Source organism: Dromiciops gliroides, chromosome 1 (assembly GCF_019393635.1).
Source record: "Dromiciops gliroides isolate mDroGli1 chromosome 1, mDroGli1.pri, whole genome shotgun sequence".
Taxonomy (NCBI): domain Eukaryota; kingdom Metazoa; phylum Chordata; class Mammalia; order Microbiotheria; family Microbiotheriidae; genus Dromiciops; species Dromiciops gliroides.
In genome coordinates this window covers 213,329,658-213,345,555 of record NC_057861.1, presented here as the reverse complement: position 1 = coordinate 213,345,555, position 15,898 = coordinate 213,329,658, and the positions used below count along the sequence as shown (strand labels likewise).

Here is a 15,898-nt window from a genome sequence, read left to right as displayed (position 1 = left end):
ACCCTAAATCATAAGACCTTGGAAGAACTAAGGACTTGCAAATTCCTAGAATTATCTTTGACAACAGCTGCACAAACTCTCTGAAGCTTGGGACAGGGTGTCCTCCTGCCAAGAAGCAGTGTCCCACTTTAACAAAGAGTTAAAATTCAGGAAATAGGCTGGGGAAATGAGCAAACAGAAAAAAAAATGCTGATGGTAGAAACTTTCTATGGTGACAAGGAAGATCAAAATATACCCTCAGAGGAGATACCAAAGTCAAAGCTCCTATGTCCAAAGTTTCCAAGAAAAATATGAATTGGTCTCAGGCCATAGAAGGGTTCAAAAAGGACTTTGAAAATAAAGTAAGAGAGGTAGATGGAAAAATGGAAATAGAAATGAGAGTGATGCAAGAAAATCATGAAAAAATTCAACAACTTGGTAAAGGAGACATAAAAAAATGGTGAAGAAAATAGCACCTTAAAAATAGACTTGGCTAAATGGTAAAAGATGTAGAAAAAGCCAATAAGGTAAAGAAAGCCTTGAAAAAACAAATTGGTCAAATGGAAAAGGAGATACAAAAGCTCTCTGAAGAAAATAACTTCTTTAAAATTAGGATTGAGCGAATGGAAGCTAATGATTTTGTGAGAAATCAAGAAATAAAGCAAAACCAAAAGAATGAAAAAACAGAAGGCAATGTGAAATATCTCCTTGGGAAAATAACTGACCAAGGAAATAGATCTAGGAGAGATCATTTGAAAATTATTGGACTACCTGAAAATCATGATCAAAAAAAGAGCCTAGACATGATCTTCAAAGCAAATGTCAGGTGAAATTACCCTGATATTCTAAAACCAGAAGGTAAAATAGAAATTGAAAGCATCCACTAATCACCTCCTGAAAGAGATCCCAAAAAGAAAACTGACACGAATATTGTAGCCAAATTCCAGAATTCCCAGGTCAAGGAGAGAATATTTCAAGCAGCTAGAAAGAACCAATTCAAGTACTATGGTGCCACAGTCAGGATAACATGAGATCTTGCAGCCACTATATTAAAGGCCTGGAGGGTTTGGAACATGATATTCCAGAGGGCAAAAGAACTAGAATTAAAACCAAGAATCACCTACTCAGCAAAACTGGGTATAATCCTTCAGGGGGGGAAATGAGAATATAATGAAAGAAAGGACTTTCAGGCATTCTCGATGAAAAGACCTGAGCTGAATAGAAAATTTGACTTTCAAATACAAAACCATAGAGAAGTATAAAAAGCTAAACAGGAAAAAGAAATCATAAGGGATGTTAAAAGGTTAAACTGTTTACATTTCTGGATGGGAAGATGATACTTGTAACTCATAAGAACTTTCTCATTATTAGGGTAGGTCAGTGGAGTATATTTAGAAAGAGGGCACAGGTGGTGAGTTGAATATGAAGGGATTATATCTTTAAAAAATAAAATTAAGGGGTGAGAGGAATGCACTGGAAGAAAGTGAAAGGAAGAGGTGGAATGGGATAAAGTATCTCACATAAAATAAACAAGCAAAAGAAAATGGGGGAGGAGCTGGGGAGTGAGTGAACATTACTGTCATCAAAATTGACTCAAAGAGGGAATAATTTATACACTCAATTGGTTATAGTAATCTACCTTACCCTGTAGGAAAGTGGGAGAAGGGGATGAGGGTGGGGTGATAGAAGGGAGGACAGATTGGGAGAAGGGGCCATCAGAAACAAAACAATTTTGAGGAGGGACAGGGTGAAAGAAGACAGAAAATAGAATAAATGTCATGAAGAAGGGATAGGATGGAGGGAAATAGCAATTGTAACTGTGAAAAAATTTAAAACAAATTTGTCTGATAGGTTTTATTTTTCAAAAAACATAAAGAACTGAATCAAATTTGTTAAAATAAGAGCCATTCCCAATTGATAGATGGCCAAAAGGTATGAAGTATTCAGATGAAATAATCAAAGCTACTTATAGCCATATGAAAAAAAATGCTCTAACTCACTATTGATTGGAGAGATGCAGGTCAAAACAATTCTGGATTACTACCTGATATCTATTGGATTGGATAATAGGACATCAGAGGAAAATGACAAATTATGTAGGGGATATGGGGGAAATGATACATTATTGCACTATTGATGAAGTAAACTGATTCAAACAGTCCGTAAAGCATTTTGGAACTTTGGCCAAAGGGCTATAAAACCATATATACTCTTTTGCGTAGTAAAACCACTACTAGGTAGGTATCCAAAAAGAAATAAAAAACAAAAAGTTGTATTCAAAATTTAGGAGATGCCCATCAATTGGGGAATGGCTGAACAAATTATGGGATGAGATTATGATGGAACAATATTTTGCTGTAAGAAATGATGAGCAGGATGCTATCCAAAAAACATGAGCTGATGCAAAGTGCAAAGTACCATATGCAAAGTAATAGCAATATTGTAAAACTATCAGCTGTGAATGACTTGGCTATTTTCAGCAATGCAATGATCCAAGACAACTCTGAAGTTTTTATGAAAAATGAAAACCATCTCCAGAGAAAGAACTGATGGGGTCTGAATACAAATTGAAGCATATTTTTAAAACTCCTTTTTCTTAAGTTTTTTGTCTGTTTTTTTTTTCACAACCTGACTAATGTGGAAATGATTTGCATGATTACACATGTAAAAGTTATATTGAATTGCTTATATATATATATATATATATATATATATATATATATAATATATATATTTAGTGAGGGGATTGGGGTTAAGTGATTTGCCCAGCGTCACACAGCTAGTAAGTGTTAAGTGTCTGAGGCCAGATTTGAACTCAGGTACTCCTGCCTCCAGGGCTGTTGCTCTATCCACTGCACCACCTAGCTGCCCCCGAATTGGTTATATTCTTTTTTTTTTCTTTTGTGAGACAATTGGAGTTAAGTGACTTGCCTAGGGTCACACAGCTAGTAAGTGTCAAGTGTCTGAGGCCAGACTTGAACTCAGGACCTTCTGAATCCAGGGCCGGTGCTCTATCCACTGTGCCACCTAGCTGCCCCTGAATTGCTTATATTCTTAAAGAGAGTTGGGGAGGGAGGGAGGAAGAAAATTCAGGATACAAAGTTTTTAAATTCAATGTTAAATGTTTCTATGAGTAATTTGGGGGTAAATATAATTATAAATTTTAAATTAAATTAAATTAAAACAAAATAAAATATATCACTAAGACACATATTAGAGAGCCCTTAAGAGTACATGAGAAGGAACTTGAAATGACCTGTTTCTTCTTTCCCAGCTGTAACTAATATGGAAACATATTTTGCATGATAGCACATCTATAATATTTCAAATTGCCTATGATATTGGGCTGAGGGTGGTGCAGCTAGGTGGCACAGTGGATAGAGCACCAGCCCTGGAGTCAGGAGTACCTGAGTTCAAATCTGGCCTCAGACACTTTACACATTTACTAGCTGTGTGACCGTGGGCAAGTCACTTAACCCCAATTGCCTCACTAAAAAAAAAAAAGAAGAAGAAGAAGATATTGGGCAGAGGGAAGGGGAGGGAGGGAAAAAATTTAGAACTCAATTTCTTATAAAAATGTATGCAAAACAATTGCCTTGATGTGTAATTGGAGGGAAAAGTAAAATACTATTAAAAATAAAAATAAAATAAAAATTCATCTTTCCCTGAACATTCACCCTAAATCATTCCTTTTGTAAATGAGGCACTTTATTGAAAGTTATACATTGCTGTTGATGACAATGAACATGACTATTATAATGATAGGTTTTCCTTACTCATTCACATTCATCTAAGTCCTACCACTTCTTAAAAAACCCAGATAAAATCCTATCTCTTCTGTGAACTCTTCTACAAGCAGCTCAATTCACAATGCCCTCTCTTCTGATAGTGGTACTCTCTACTACATTCATTTGCTATTTAGTACATGTCACTATATTTATTCTTCACTTTCCCAGCTAGATTGCAAAATGACCAGGATAAAGAAAAATGTCACATGTGTCTTTGGACACCTTATAACTAAACTAATGCCTTACACATTGTAGGTATTGTAAAGACCAAATTTAATATGGGGAGTGTTAATTGGGTGGCTTGCCATAATATTGGAGTAAGAAAAGGGATTAACAGCCTCGTTAAAAAACAAACCAGGGTTTATTAATGGGAACAAATTTAAAATACATGTAAGGTTAATAGAACTAGGGATAAAGAAAAAGGGAATAGGGGAAAGAAAAATATGCAATCCAAAACTCACCACCACCACCCAGAAATCAGCCATTCCCAAGAAGGATCAGCTGCTCAGCATTCCAGTGTCTCACTCCCTCTACCACTCACACCAGAGGACTCTCTCCCAGAAGCCCCCTCTCTCACAGGAAAAAGGGCCAACCACACACACACAGCCCCGAACTAGTTGGCTTGCATCCCTGATTGACAGAAATAACAAGCGGCTCTACAAATGCCAGCCCCAAAGCTTCCAGACACTGAAGATCACCTGACTGCCCTCACTGTGTTTCCCATCATTATAATTTGGTCAGGACCATGTAGGCACGTGGGTGGCAGGTGTGAGCCAGCATGGGCACACGCCGGGGCCTCCAATCCCAGCCAAAGATGGGGGTCACAGAAATCCCTAATCACAACCAATTCCTTACATTAAACAATATGTTTTGACTGCTAACACTGCAATCTGAAAACAGTCAAGTACTCCATATACTTTATAATGTAGTCAGTGGTTAATCTGACAAGGCCTTTTCTCTTTTACGTGGGAGTTTTTAATGCATTTTAATTGTCCCCAATGACATTTTTTAAAATTAATTCCTGAATTTTGAAAAGTAATTTGGCATGGTTCATGTAACCAAAAGTTAAAAAGAGGAAATAATAGATAATTCTACTGGGCTCTATTTTAGTGTATGAAAAATGAAAATTCACAGTCCCCATTAAGAGAGTGTCTTTTGAGTTCCTATGAATTGCTGCATGTATTGATTGCTGTAAGTGGACAAATATCAGCTTCATACAAAATTAAGAACATTTAGAATTAAGGAACATTTATTGTTTGTACTGCTCCAACTCTAATCCTTTATCTCTTTTTAAAAACTAGCATATTTGCTCAGATTTTGGAATATCAATAAGACAAAAGTATTTCTAATCCTAGACACTCATTGCTAGGAAATTAGTTTCCAAGAAGTATACAATGCCAATGTGTTTCTATATAAGCTATTTTCATTAAAAAAAAATACCAATACATTTGGCAGAGTTAAATAATACAATTATATGGGATGCAGTAATAGCAGGAAAGGAGAAAGAAAAAGAGGCAGAGATAGTTTTAGATGAGATTAGAAATGGCAGAGCCAATAAAGCAGAAAGATAGAGAAAGCCTGTTCCAGATGTCAGCAGTTGCTGCTAAAAAGCCATTTTACCCACAGTGATAATTTTGTGTGAAGTAACAATGAAGAGATAAATGGATTCCATGTATCTTGGACACAGCAATTTTGTTGCTAGACTTTCAAAATGTGGGCTTGAGGAGGGGGAAAGACTGATGAATGTGAAACTAAGGTAATTGAGTTGACAAAAGTCAGAAGTAAAGTTTGAGGAAAACAGAAAGATGGAAATTGCTTGAGAAATGAATTAATGTGACTTATAACAACACAACCTTACATTTGTATAAGACATATTTTTCACAGGGCATAGTAGACAGAGTGTCATGTCTGGAGTAAGGAAGACTAATATTTCTGAGTTCAAATCTGTCCCTCAGACACATACAACCTCTGTGACCCTGGGCAAGTCACTTAACCCTAATTGTGTTAGTTTTCTCCACTGCAAATGAGGTGGAGAAAAAAAGGGAAATCACAGCAGAATTGCCGCGAAGAAAACCCTGAATAGGGTCATAAAAAGTTGGACATGACTGCAAAGCTACCACCCAACAACTATATTTTCATTGTTTTGTCTAACCTTAATTTTCTTTCAGAAAAAAATACAATACTGTAATATATGCAGATAGTTATTCCTTTTGGCTTGTCCTTACATCAGATACACAGTACCCTCACATTATCAAAGTTGGGAAAAAGTGGAATCAACTTGACTCTCTTAGGAAGAAGGGGAGTGGTTAGATCTTTACTGACACAAAAATAGAAGTTTTATGAACCTGTGCAGAGGATATTGTAGAATGGATTTTTAATTTTAGTAAGGGTAAATTAGCTGACCTCTGAGGTTACTCCATATCTCTGCCTATATTTCTGTGATTGGTTTAAATGATGCTGTAGTAATATAACTGTGTCAAACTTCTTTAGGCAAAGCCTTATGTTCTGGCTTTTTCCCAAAATTTAATCTATTCAGTGGATAAATGTACCTCTTAATTTCCACTAAATGACATTTAAAAATTTTTTTATTGTAATTTAAATTTTTTTCAATTACACGTAAAGATATTTTTTAAGTTCCAAATTTTTCTCCCACCTTCCATCCCTTCCTCCCTCCTGAGCCCAGCAAGCAATTTGATATAGGTTATACATTACAATCATGTTAAATATAGAGAGTAGCCTTCTGCCCATCGTGGGCGACCATGGATCAGTGCCTTGAAGAGCCACAGGCCACAGTGTGGCTGTGCAGTCCTATACGGGAGCCATGGCTCCTGCCGCAACAAGGACATCAGAGAACTGCGCTCTCCATTGCCCGTTGGTTCCTGCATCTCATTCGTTTTTCTTCCTCCAGAGCTTGGAGGCCCATCTCAGCTGCTCACAAGCTGCTCCTGAGTACTGAACTCCATCAGGCACGGTCCTTGGCCATCTCCTCCCAGCTGCCAGTATCTTTTCCCAGAACTCTCAAGTCCTGCTTGCATACATCTCTGTAGTGAAGCTGGGGGTGTCGAGCAGGTCTTTGGCCTGAGGCTAACTTGCCATAGAGTAGGTCTTTAGGAATGTGCCCATCTTGCACCACAACTTGTTTAACCATTCCCTAATTGATAGGCATCCCCCAGATGTCCAATTCTTTGCTACAACAAGAAGAGAAGCTATGAATAGTTTTTGCACATGTGGGTCCTTTTCCCTTTTTTATGATCCCTTTGGGATATAGACCTAGTAGTGGTATTACTGGGTCAAAAGGTATGCACAGTTTTAAAGCCTTTTTGGGGATGGTTCCAAATTGCTTTCCAGAATGTTTGGATCAGTTCACAGCTGCACCAACAATGCATTAGTATTCCAAATTTCCCACATCTTCTCTAACATTTATCATTTGTCTTTTTTGTCATATCATTAAACTAGATAGTTGTGAAGTGGTACCTCAATGTAGTTTTCTTTTTTAATATATAAATTTATTCATTTAGAATTTTTCCCAAGTTACATGTAAAAACAAATTTTGACGTTGATTTTTTAAAACTTTGTATTCCAAATTCTCTTCCTCCCTCTCTCCCAATCTCTCCCTAAGAAATCAAGCAATTCAATATAAGTTAAACCTGTGCAGTAATGCAAAACATCTCTACCAAAGTCAGGTTGTACAAGAAAACAGACAAAATAATTTATAAAGAGAAACATATATATATGTCAATCTGTATTCAGATTCCATCAATCTTTTCTCTCTAGATGGATTGACTTTTTCATAAGTCCTTCTGATAGCATCCTGCTCATCATTTCTTTAACAGTTACTATTGCTAACTGTATTACCCTCCATTCTATTCTGTCCCCTTGATATGTACTCTATTTTCTATCTTCTTTCACCCTATCCCTCCTCAAAAATGTTTTGCTTTTTACCACTCCCTTCCCCCATTTTTCCTCCCTTACTTCAACTCTACCCCCTTATGTGCTTCCCTTCCCTCTTTCCCACAGGGCAAGATATATTAGTATACCCATTTGAGTGTGTATGTTTTTCCCTCTTTGAGTCAATTCTGATGAGAGTAAGGCTCACTCACTCCCCCTTCCTTCCCCATATTCCCCTCCACTCCATAAGCTTTTTCTTGTTTCTTTTATGGGAGCTACTTTACCCCCATTCCACCTCTCCCTTTCCCTTTCTTCCAGTGCATTCCTCTCACTCCTTAATTTTATTTTAAAGATGTCATCATGGGTCAGCTAGGTGACACCGGGGACAAAGCACCAGCCTTCGACCCAGGAGACCCAGAGGCCAAATCCAACCCAAGACATAAGGCACCCCACCCTGCCTGCCCACACACGCAAAATATATATATATATATATATATATATATATATATAATAAACAAAAAATAAATGCTTTACAAGTAGCATTGCTTCATATTCAATTCACACCTGTGTCCTCTAAGTATATTCCTTTCAGCTGCCCTAATACTGAGAAAGATCTTATGAGTTAAAAGTGTCATCTTCCAATTTAGGAATGTAAACAGTTTAATCTTTTAGCATCCTTCATTTGTTCTTTTTCCTGTTTATCTTTCTATGCTTCTCTAGAGTTTTGTATTGGAAAGTCAATTTTTTTTTATTTAGTTCAGGTCTTTTCATCATAAATGCTGGAAAGTCTTCTTTTTCTTTGAAGTCCTATTTGTTTCCCCTGAAAGATTATGCTCAGTTTTGCTGGGTAAGTGATTCTTGGTTGTAATCTCAGTTCCTTTGCCCTCTGGAATATCATGTTCCAAACCTTCCAATCTTTTAGTGTAGAGGCTGCTAGATTGCGTGTTTTCCTGACTGTGGTACCATAATACTTGAGTTGTTTCTTTCTAGCTGCTTGAAACATTTTCTCCTTGACCAGGGAGTTCTGGAATTTGGCTATAATATTCCTGGAAGTTTTCCTTTTGAGATCTCTTTTAGGAGGTGGTCAGTGAATTTTTTCAATTTCTACTTTATCTTCCACTTCTTGAATATCAGGGCAATTTTTCCTGACAATTTCTTGGAATTCAATGTCTTGATCATGGTTTTCAGGTAGTCCAATAATTTTCAAATTATCTCCCCTGGATCTATTTTCCAGGTCAGCTGTTTTTCCAAGGAGATATTTCATATTGTCCTATATGTTTTTTAATTTGGATTTGCTTTATTGTGTCTTGATTTCTCATAAGCTTCTATTTGCTCAATCCTAATTTTTAAGCAATGATTTTCTTCAGAGTACATCTGTACCTTCTTTTCCATTTGGACAATTTGGCTTTTCAAGCTATTGACTCTTTTTCATGACCCTCCTGCACTACTCTCATTTCTCTTTACATTTTTTCCTCTACCTCTCTTGCTTTTTCCTCTACTTTTTTTACTTTATCTTCAAAGTCCTTTTTGAGCACTTCTATGTCCTGGGGCCAATTCATATTTTTCTTGGAAGCTTTGGATGTAGGAGCTTTGACTTTGTTATTATCTTCTTCTTAGGGTGTATTTTGTTCTACCTTGTCTCCAAAGAAACTTTTGATGGTCTGCAGTTTCTTCTGCTTGATCATTATCCTAGCCTATTTCTTGACTTTTTACTTTCTTAACATGTAGTGCTTCTTCCAGGATACACTATCCCAAGCTTCAGGGGCTCCCAGGTGGTATGATTTAAGGAAAGGCACAGTCTCAGATTACCTGGCCTATAAGTAACCATGAGCCTGCTTACTCTTTAACCTGGAAGCAGAAATCTGATTTGCTGTGGTTATAAGTTTGCCATGCCTGTGCCTCTCCCACACTGGGCCACTGCCACTCGAATCTGCTTCCTGGTTTAGAAAACTGGTTCTCCACCTCAGCTCTAACAGAGACTTCTGCTATCACACACCCCTTAAGCCAACTACTGGACCTCCTCACCAGTTTGTGAGCTGAGTTCCAGAAGTATTTGCTGATGTTGATGATTCCAAAGCTATGCAGGTGTGACCTGCCTGGGGCTGGATCTTCATGGTGTGGTTGCTCTCCTCTCCCACCCAGGTACAGCAGACCTTCCCTTGCCACCCTTTTAAACTGTCTCTGGCTGGATAATGATGTCATTCTCTTCTTTTCTGTGTTCTGCTGCTCCAGGAATTGTCTTATGGCATTGTTTAGAGGTATGTGGATGGATGGTGTGGGGAGCTCCAAAAGTTACAGCCTTTCCTCTGTCATCTTTCCCCTTCCCCAAAAGTAGTTTTAATTTCTAATTTCTTTACTCAGTAGTGATTGAGGACATTATTACATATGGATGTACATAGTTTTAATTTCATCATCTGAAAACTGCCTCTTCATATCCTTTGAGCATTTCTGAATTAGAGAATGACCTGTATTCTTGTATATTTGATTCAGTTCTCTATACATTTTAGAGATGAGGCTTTTATCAGAAATATTGTCTTTAAATTTTTCCCATCTTTCTGCTTTCCTTCTAATCTTGTTTGCGTAGGTTTTGTTTATGCAAAAACTTTTTAATTGAATGTAGTCAAAATGATCTACTTTGTATTTCATAATATTCTCTATCTCATCTTTGGTCATAAATTCTTCCAGTTTCTTCAGTTATGACAAGTTAATAATTCCTTCCTTTTCTAATTTGCCTATGGTATCAACCTTTATGTATAGATCCTGTACCCATTTGATCTTGGTGTATGGTGCAATATGTTGGTCTATGCCTAGTTTCTGTCATAATATTTTCCAGTTTTCACATGTGTTTTTGCCAAATAATGAGTTCTTAACCTGGAACCTAGAGTCTTTGGGTTTATAAAACAGGAAATTGCTATATTCATTTAATGCTGTGCTTTGTGTGCCTAACCTGTTCTACTGATTCACCTCTCTATTTCTTAGCCAGTATGAAATAATTTTGATATTTGATGCTATGATAAAATAATGGAATTTGGCAGATGTCCAGGGGTCCCACCTGGTTGATTGAGTATTGTTTGAATTGGGTGAGAATGAGAAACCAACTAAGTACCTACTTGGGATGATTAGATATAGGCCACATCTGGCCTGCCATGAGTGACATGTTAGTATACTACTGACATCACTAGGAGACCACTCTAAGCCATGCAACTTGAAGGACCTCCCTTTTTGGGGAGGGAGAGAAAAAGTAGAAAAAAGAAATGCTCACTGAGAGGAGCTCTTCTTCCTGTTGATGAGCTTCTAAGAGCAGACTGGAAAGGGACTGCACAGCTGACTCCCATAGAAATTATGGACCCCAGTTGGTGAGTTAATAGAAACAAGGCCAGCTCTTTGAATTAGCTGAACTGGAAGCAAGTTTGGGGATTGAGTCAGTCTTTGCTAGAGCCGGGGAACTTATCCATTTTTCTCTTTCCCTATTCCCTTGTCACTGGCTTTATTAACTTCACCTTTGTTATATATTTTATTCCCATTAATAAAACCTGATTCGTTTATGGAAAAGAGGCTGTTAATCTTTTTTCTTATTAGCCTGGGAGAAATAACTAAAAAAGGCAGTTTGGAAGAGAGGAAACCTTGAACCTAGAGGTCCCTCATTATTTTCTGAACCCCAATATTATAGTGAGCCACCCAATTAACATTCCCCATATTAAATTTGGCCGCTACAATGCTTTATAATATAGTTTTAGGGTTGGTAGAGCTATACCACCTTCCTTTGCATTTTTTTATTAATTCCCTTGATATTCTTGACCTTTTGTTCTTTCAGATGAATTTTGTTATTTTTTTTCTAGCTCCATGGAATAATTATTGGTAGTTTGATTGGTATGGCATTGAATAAGTAAATTAATTTAGCAAGAATTGTCATTTTTATTATATTATCATGGCCTAATAATGAGGTATTTATATTTTTCCATTTGTTTGGATCTGATTTTATTTGTAGGTGTTTTGTAATGGTGTTCACATAGTTCTTGTATTTGCCTTGATAGGTAGACTTCTAAGTATTTTATATTGTCTACATTTATTTTAAATTGAATATCTCTTGCTATTTCCTGCTGCTGGACTTTGTAATATATAGGACTGCTGATAATTTATGTGGGTTTATTTTATATCCTGAAACTTTGCTAAAGTTGATAATTGTTTCAAATAGTTTTTTTAGTTGATTCTTTAGGATTCTCTAAGTATATAAATGACTTTTGAAATCCCCACCTCCTCTCACCTTTCCCATGAAAATTTTTAAGACTATTTATCACAAATTATCCATTGTCCTCTCTCCTAAGCCATTCATGTCACACTTATGTGATTTTTTCTGACCTATTTTTACATGTATATCTTGATTACAGAATTTGACTTTAACCTCAGTAGCAAGAACAACATAAAATAGTGTGCCCTAATTTCTAAATTAGTCACATAATCATTTCATCACAGTATTGAAATTGACAACAAAGAACAATGAATTTCCATTTAGTGAGTAGTCAGTCAGTCAGCAAATGTTTTTTGAAGATAAAATGGGAATGATCGAAGCCCTGTTCAGGATTTGCTGGCTCTGACTGCATATGAGAGGCAATGACTATGGTGAGACATATGTAAGGGAAAAAATACACTGCCTGATAGAATAGGCTTTGTGTTTGAGGTTTTTCTTTGTTTCTTTGTCTCACCTGTGTAAGAGAACTAATGGTCTTTTAACTAAGAAACTGAAGTACTCTGAAACATAGAGTTATTCCCTAGTTACTTGTTATTGGTAAAATAGCCATTACAGAAAAAATGACCTAGCTATAGAATAGCCTTAAGAGATTGAAGCAGTAAGTTTCTAAGAGGAAAATGTCAATCTTCTAGACTAGAAATTTGAGTTAAAGAAATGATTAGGCCCAAGGACATTGGCCAGCTTGTACTATCCTCAGTGAACTATGAGTTGGAGGCAGGATGCATTCTACCAAGGATTCCACTGTTATGTGGTCTATGTCTAATGCCTTAGAATCATAGAGATGTGTATATGAAAAAAAGTTAATATTTTCTCTGCAGACTATATTTAGACAATTGTCTGGTATTCTAAGTGATACCATTTGATTTAAGAAAACTTTGGTGTGAACTAATTCTTTTTTTTTTTATACAATTTTTTTTTGGTGAGGCAATTGGGGTTGAGTGACTTGCCCAGGGTCACACAGCTAGTAAGTGTTAAGTGTCTGAGGCCAGATTTGAACTCAGGTCCTCCTGAATCCAGGGCCGGTGCTCTATCCACTGTGCCACCTAGCTGCCCCTGAACTAATTCTTAAGATTTCATCATTTCCATCAGCTTCCATCCTTGCAAACTCTTCCAACTGTTGAGTTCCTACAAAAACCTCCATTTTGGGGAAGTGCCATAGTCAGTCATGCACATCCCTTCATTCTCACCTCTCCTATCTCTGATCCTAAGTCTAAATTCATTCATGGCCCTGTTCGGGTATCTTAGCCCCTCACCTTATCCCATTTAATAGCCTCCTTTTATCTATTGTCTTTCCCATTAGAATGTAATCTCTTGAATGGCATAACCTTTGTTTTTTGTTTGTTCATGTATTCCCAATGCTTAGCTCAGAACTCAGGCACATAAGTGCTGAAAAAATACTTGCTGATTTCTTTGCTTAAGTAATCACACTTGTTGAATTATTGTATCCATTTTGGTTATATAAGCTGACATGAACAATGTGGTTTTTTGACTCTTAGAGCACCAGTGGGTTTCAATTCACCTAGAGCCAAACAATGAATAGATCACTTGAAAACATTGCTTGATGACTTAATGACAATCAGATTATTCAGAGCATCCTGTGAGATGTTATAAATATTTTGAATAAATATGAAATATTCACTAAATAATATGAAAAAGACAAAATCTTTTTTTTTCCTGTACTTAAATTAAAACTTTCTGAACTTCACTATTCTAAAATCCCTGGTGAATTAAATTTTATCAGTGTCCTTAGGTTTTACATTGTATATAAGAAGATCCTACAAAACTAAAATTCTATTAATCAAAGAAGGAATGACAGAAGATTGAGTTCATGACTAATTAGAAAAAAAAAGGACATGTGTGAGGAAATAAGCACCTACAAATGACAATAGGCCTGTACACTTTCCATTGTATGCTGCCAGTAGAATCACCTATAGTACAGTTAGATTATAGCATTAAATTTGAAATGTTCTTAGCAAAGGCTCAATTTATCTCTATGAAAGAATCATAGGAAGCTTGAATCAATTATGTGATTGAATTGCAGTTGTGTTGTCAGTTACCTTAACTGGAAAGAAGAACAAAAGAGGGTTCTGAGTTTCTGGAAATCCATAATGAAAGAGTTTTGCAAATTATGGAGAGTTAGAAGACTGTAAAGCTTGAAATAAAATGGCAAAATATATCTTATGGCAATGGTGTGATACCATAGCAAGTGTATGTTATATTTATCCATAGTTCTGTGAAAAGGGGGAGAAAGGCCACTTACTTGGTAATACATATGCAAAATCTACTACCAACATTTATATGTGTATACACACACACACACACACACACATATATATATATATATATATACTATGTATATATGTATGTGTGTGTGTATATATATATATACTATGTATATATATATATATGTGTGTATGCATGTGTGTGTATATATACACACACACACACATGTCAAGTGTATTAAATTGGCAAATGCATGCTTGGTTAAGTAGAGATTTATCTCCAATGAACTATGGTCATTAAATAATGATAGGACAAGGGACATGAAATGACCCTAAAGGTGGTAAATCTAAACTTTTACCCAGTAATGAATTAGGTGGTTCCACTGGCATATTAGAACCTACTGAAGAACTCACAATAAAAAGTAAAATGTACAGAGTACCCCACTATGATGTACAATGGAACACAAGCCATCATTATGTCCAGTAATTTCATTAGCAGTATTTTTTGGGGGGAAAAGTATTATTTTCTATGAAAATACTAGATTCTATAGATAGTGACATGAACTATTTCTATATGACATAAATCAGAGTCAACTTGAAGTTACACGAATTCATTGTCAAAAACAAAGTGGATACCTGGACCTATGTTCAGACCAAAGGACCATTTCAGAACTAGCATTCTCCATTAGGAATATCCATAGATCATTCATTATATTACCAATGCCTTGACACAATTGTATCAGTAACTGAATACTTTGACCATTAATGTAGCCAATGTAGAAATTTAACAGAAGATAAAGGAAAATTTTGTCAAAGAAAATGACAAATACAACAAATTATCCAACTCATAAGTTGTTCAAGAGAAGTGTGAATTCTGTGACTCTCCATTGCTTGAAAAGTCAAATGATTAGCTGTGAGAGTTTATAAGGAAGCCAGGCTTAGTATCTCATTACAAATGGGAGTACAGATGCCCTTAAGGACTAACCTATAGACCTTTTCAAGACAGATTTCCCTACAGATGGATGCTGAACTACTTAAACAAGGCTTTCATGCTCATTCTTTTTCTAGGAATCTTTAGCTCTTCAATGATAGCTGTAAGGAAGACAGAGAGTAAGAGTGAAGGACAAACTAGATTCACCTAATAGGTTTACCTGAACACACAACTTCAAATGGGATTAAGACATAATTGTAAAACACTTTGCAAATGATTGTAAATCAATTGAAGTGTAGCTTTTATAAACATTATGTATAAAATATGAACTGTGCAATTGGTAATGTTAATAATTAACAGGCAAAAATTGTTTCACTGACCACTCAAGTGGAGCCTTGAGGAGGAGAATGAAACAGCACTCTACAGGTAAGCACTCTAGAAAAACACTCCACAATGTAGTAAACCTATTAGTAGATATCATGGGATGAAGTCAATTAGGCAAATTGGCTTTGAAATGTGCATTATTGATGTTTAGAATTAATAGAGAAGGGAGAGCAGAATAACATGTGGTTCTTGTACATCATAAGAGACCAAGTAAGGCAAGCATTTAGAAACTACTTCACGAATACCATTTCCATTTCCAAACAAATTCTGGATAACGGAAACTTCAAAAAAAATTCCATATATCTACTACTTCAAAGACCTCAAGGCATTGCAAGAGCTAATTGGTTTCTCCGACATTCTAAGAAAAGAATGTAGAACAATACCTGAAAGATTAGCTTAGTCAAAATGAAATATACAATGTTGGCAGTATTCTACAGACATAAGCCCCTGAATAAAC

General features: G+C 36.2%; 1 protein-coding gene across 3 annotated transcripts in view; it reads right to left on the bottom strand.

Moving 5' to 3' along the window:
* CDH19 (cadherin 19) overlaps nucleotides 1-15,898 on the bottom strand; it is a 387,803-nt gene that overhangs the window by 277,132 nt on the left and 94,773 nt on the right. The gene's annotated exons all lie outside the window — the stretch shown is intronic.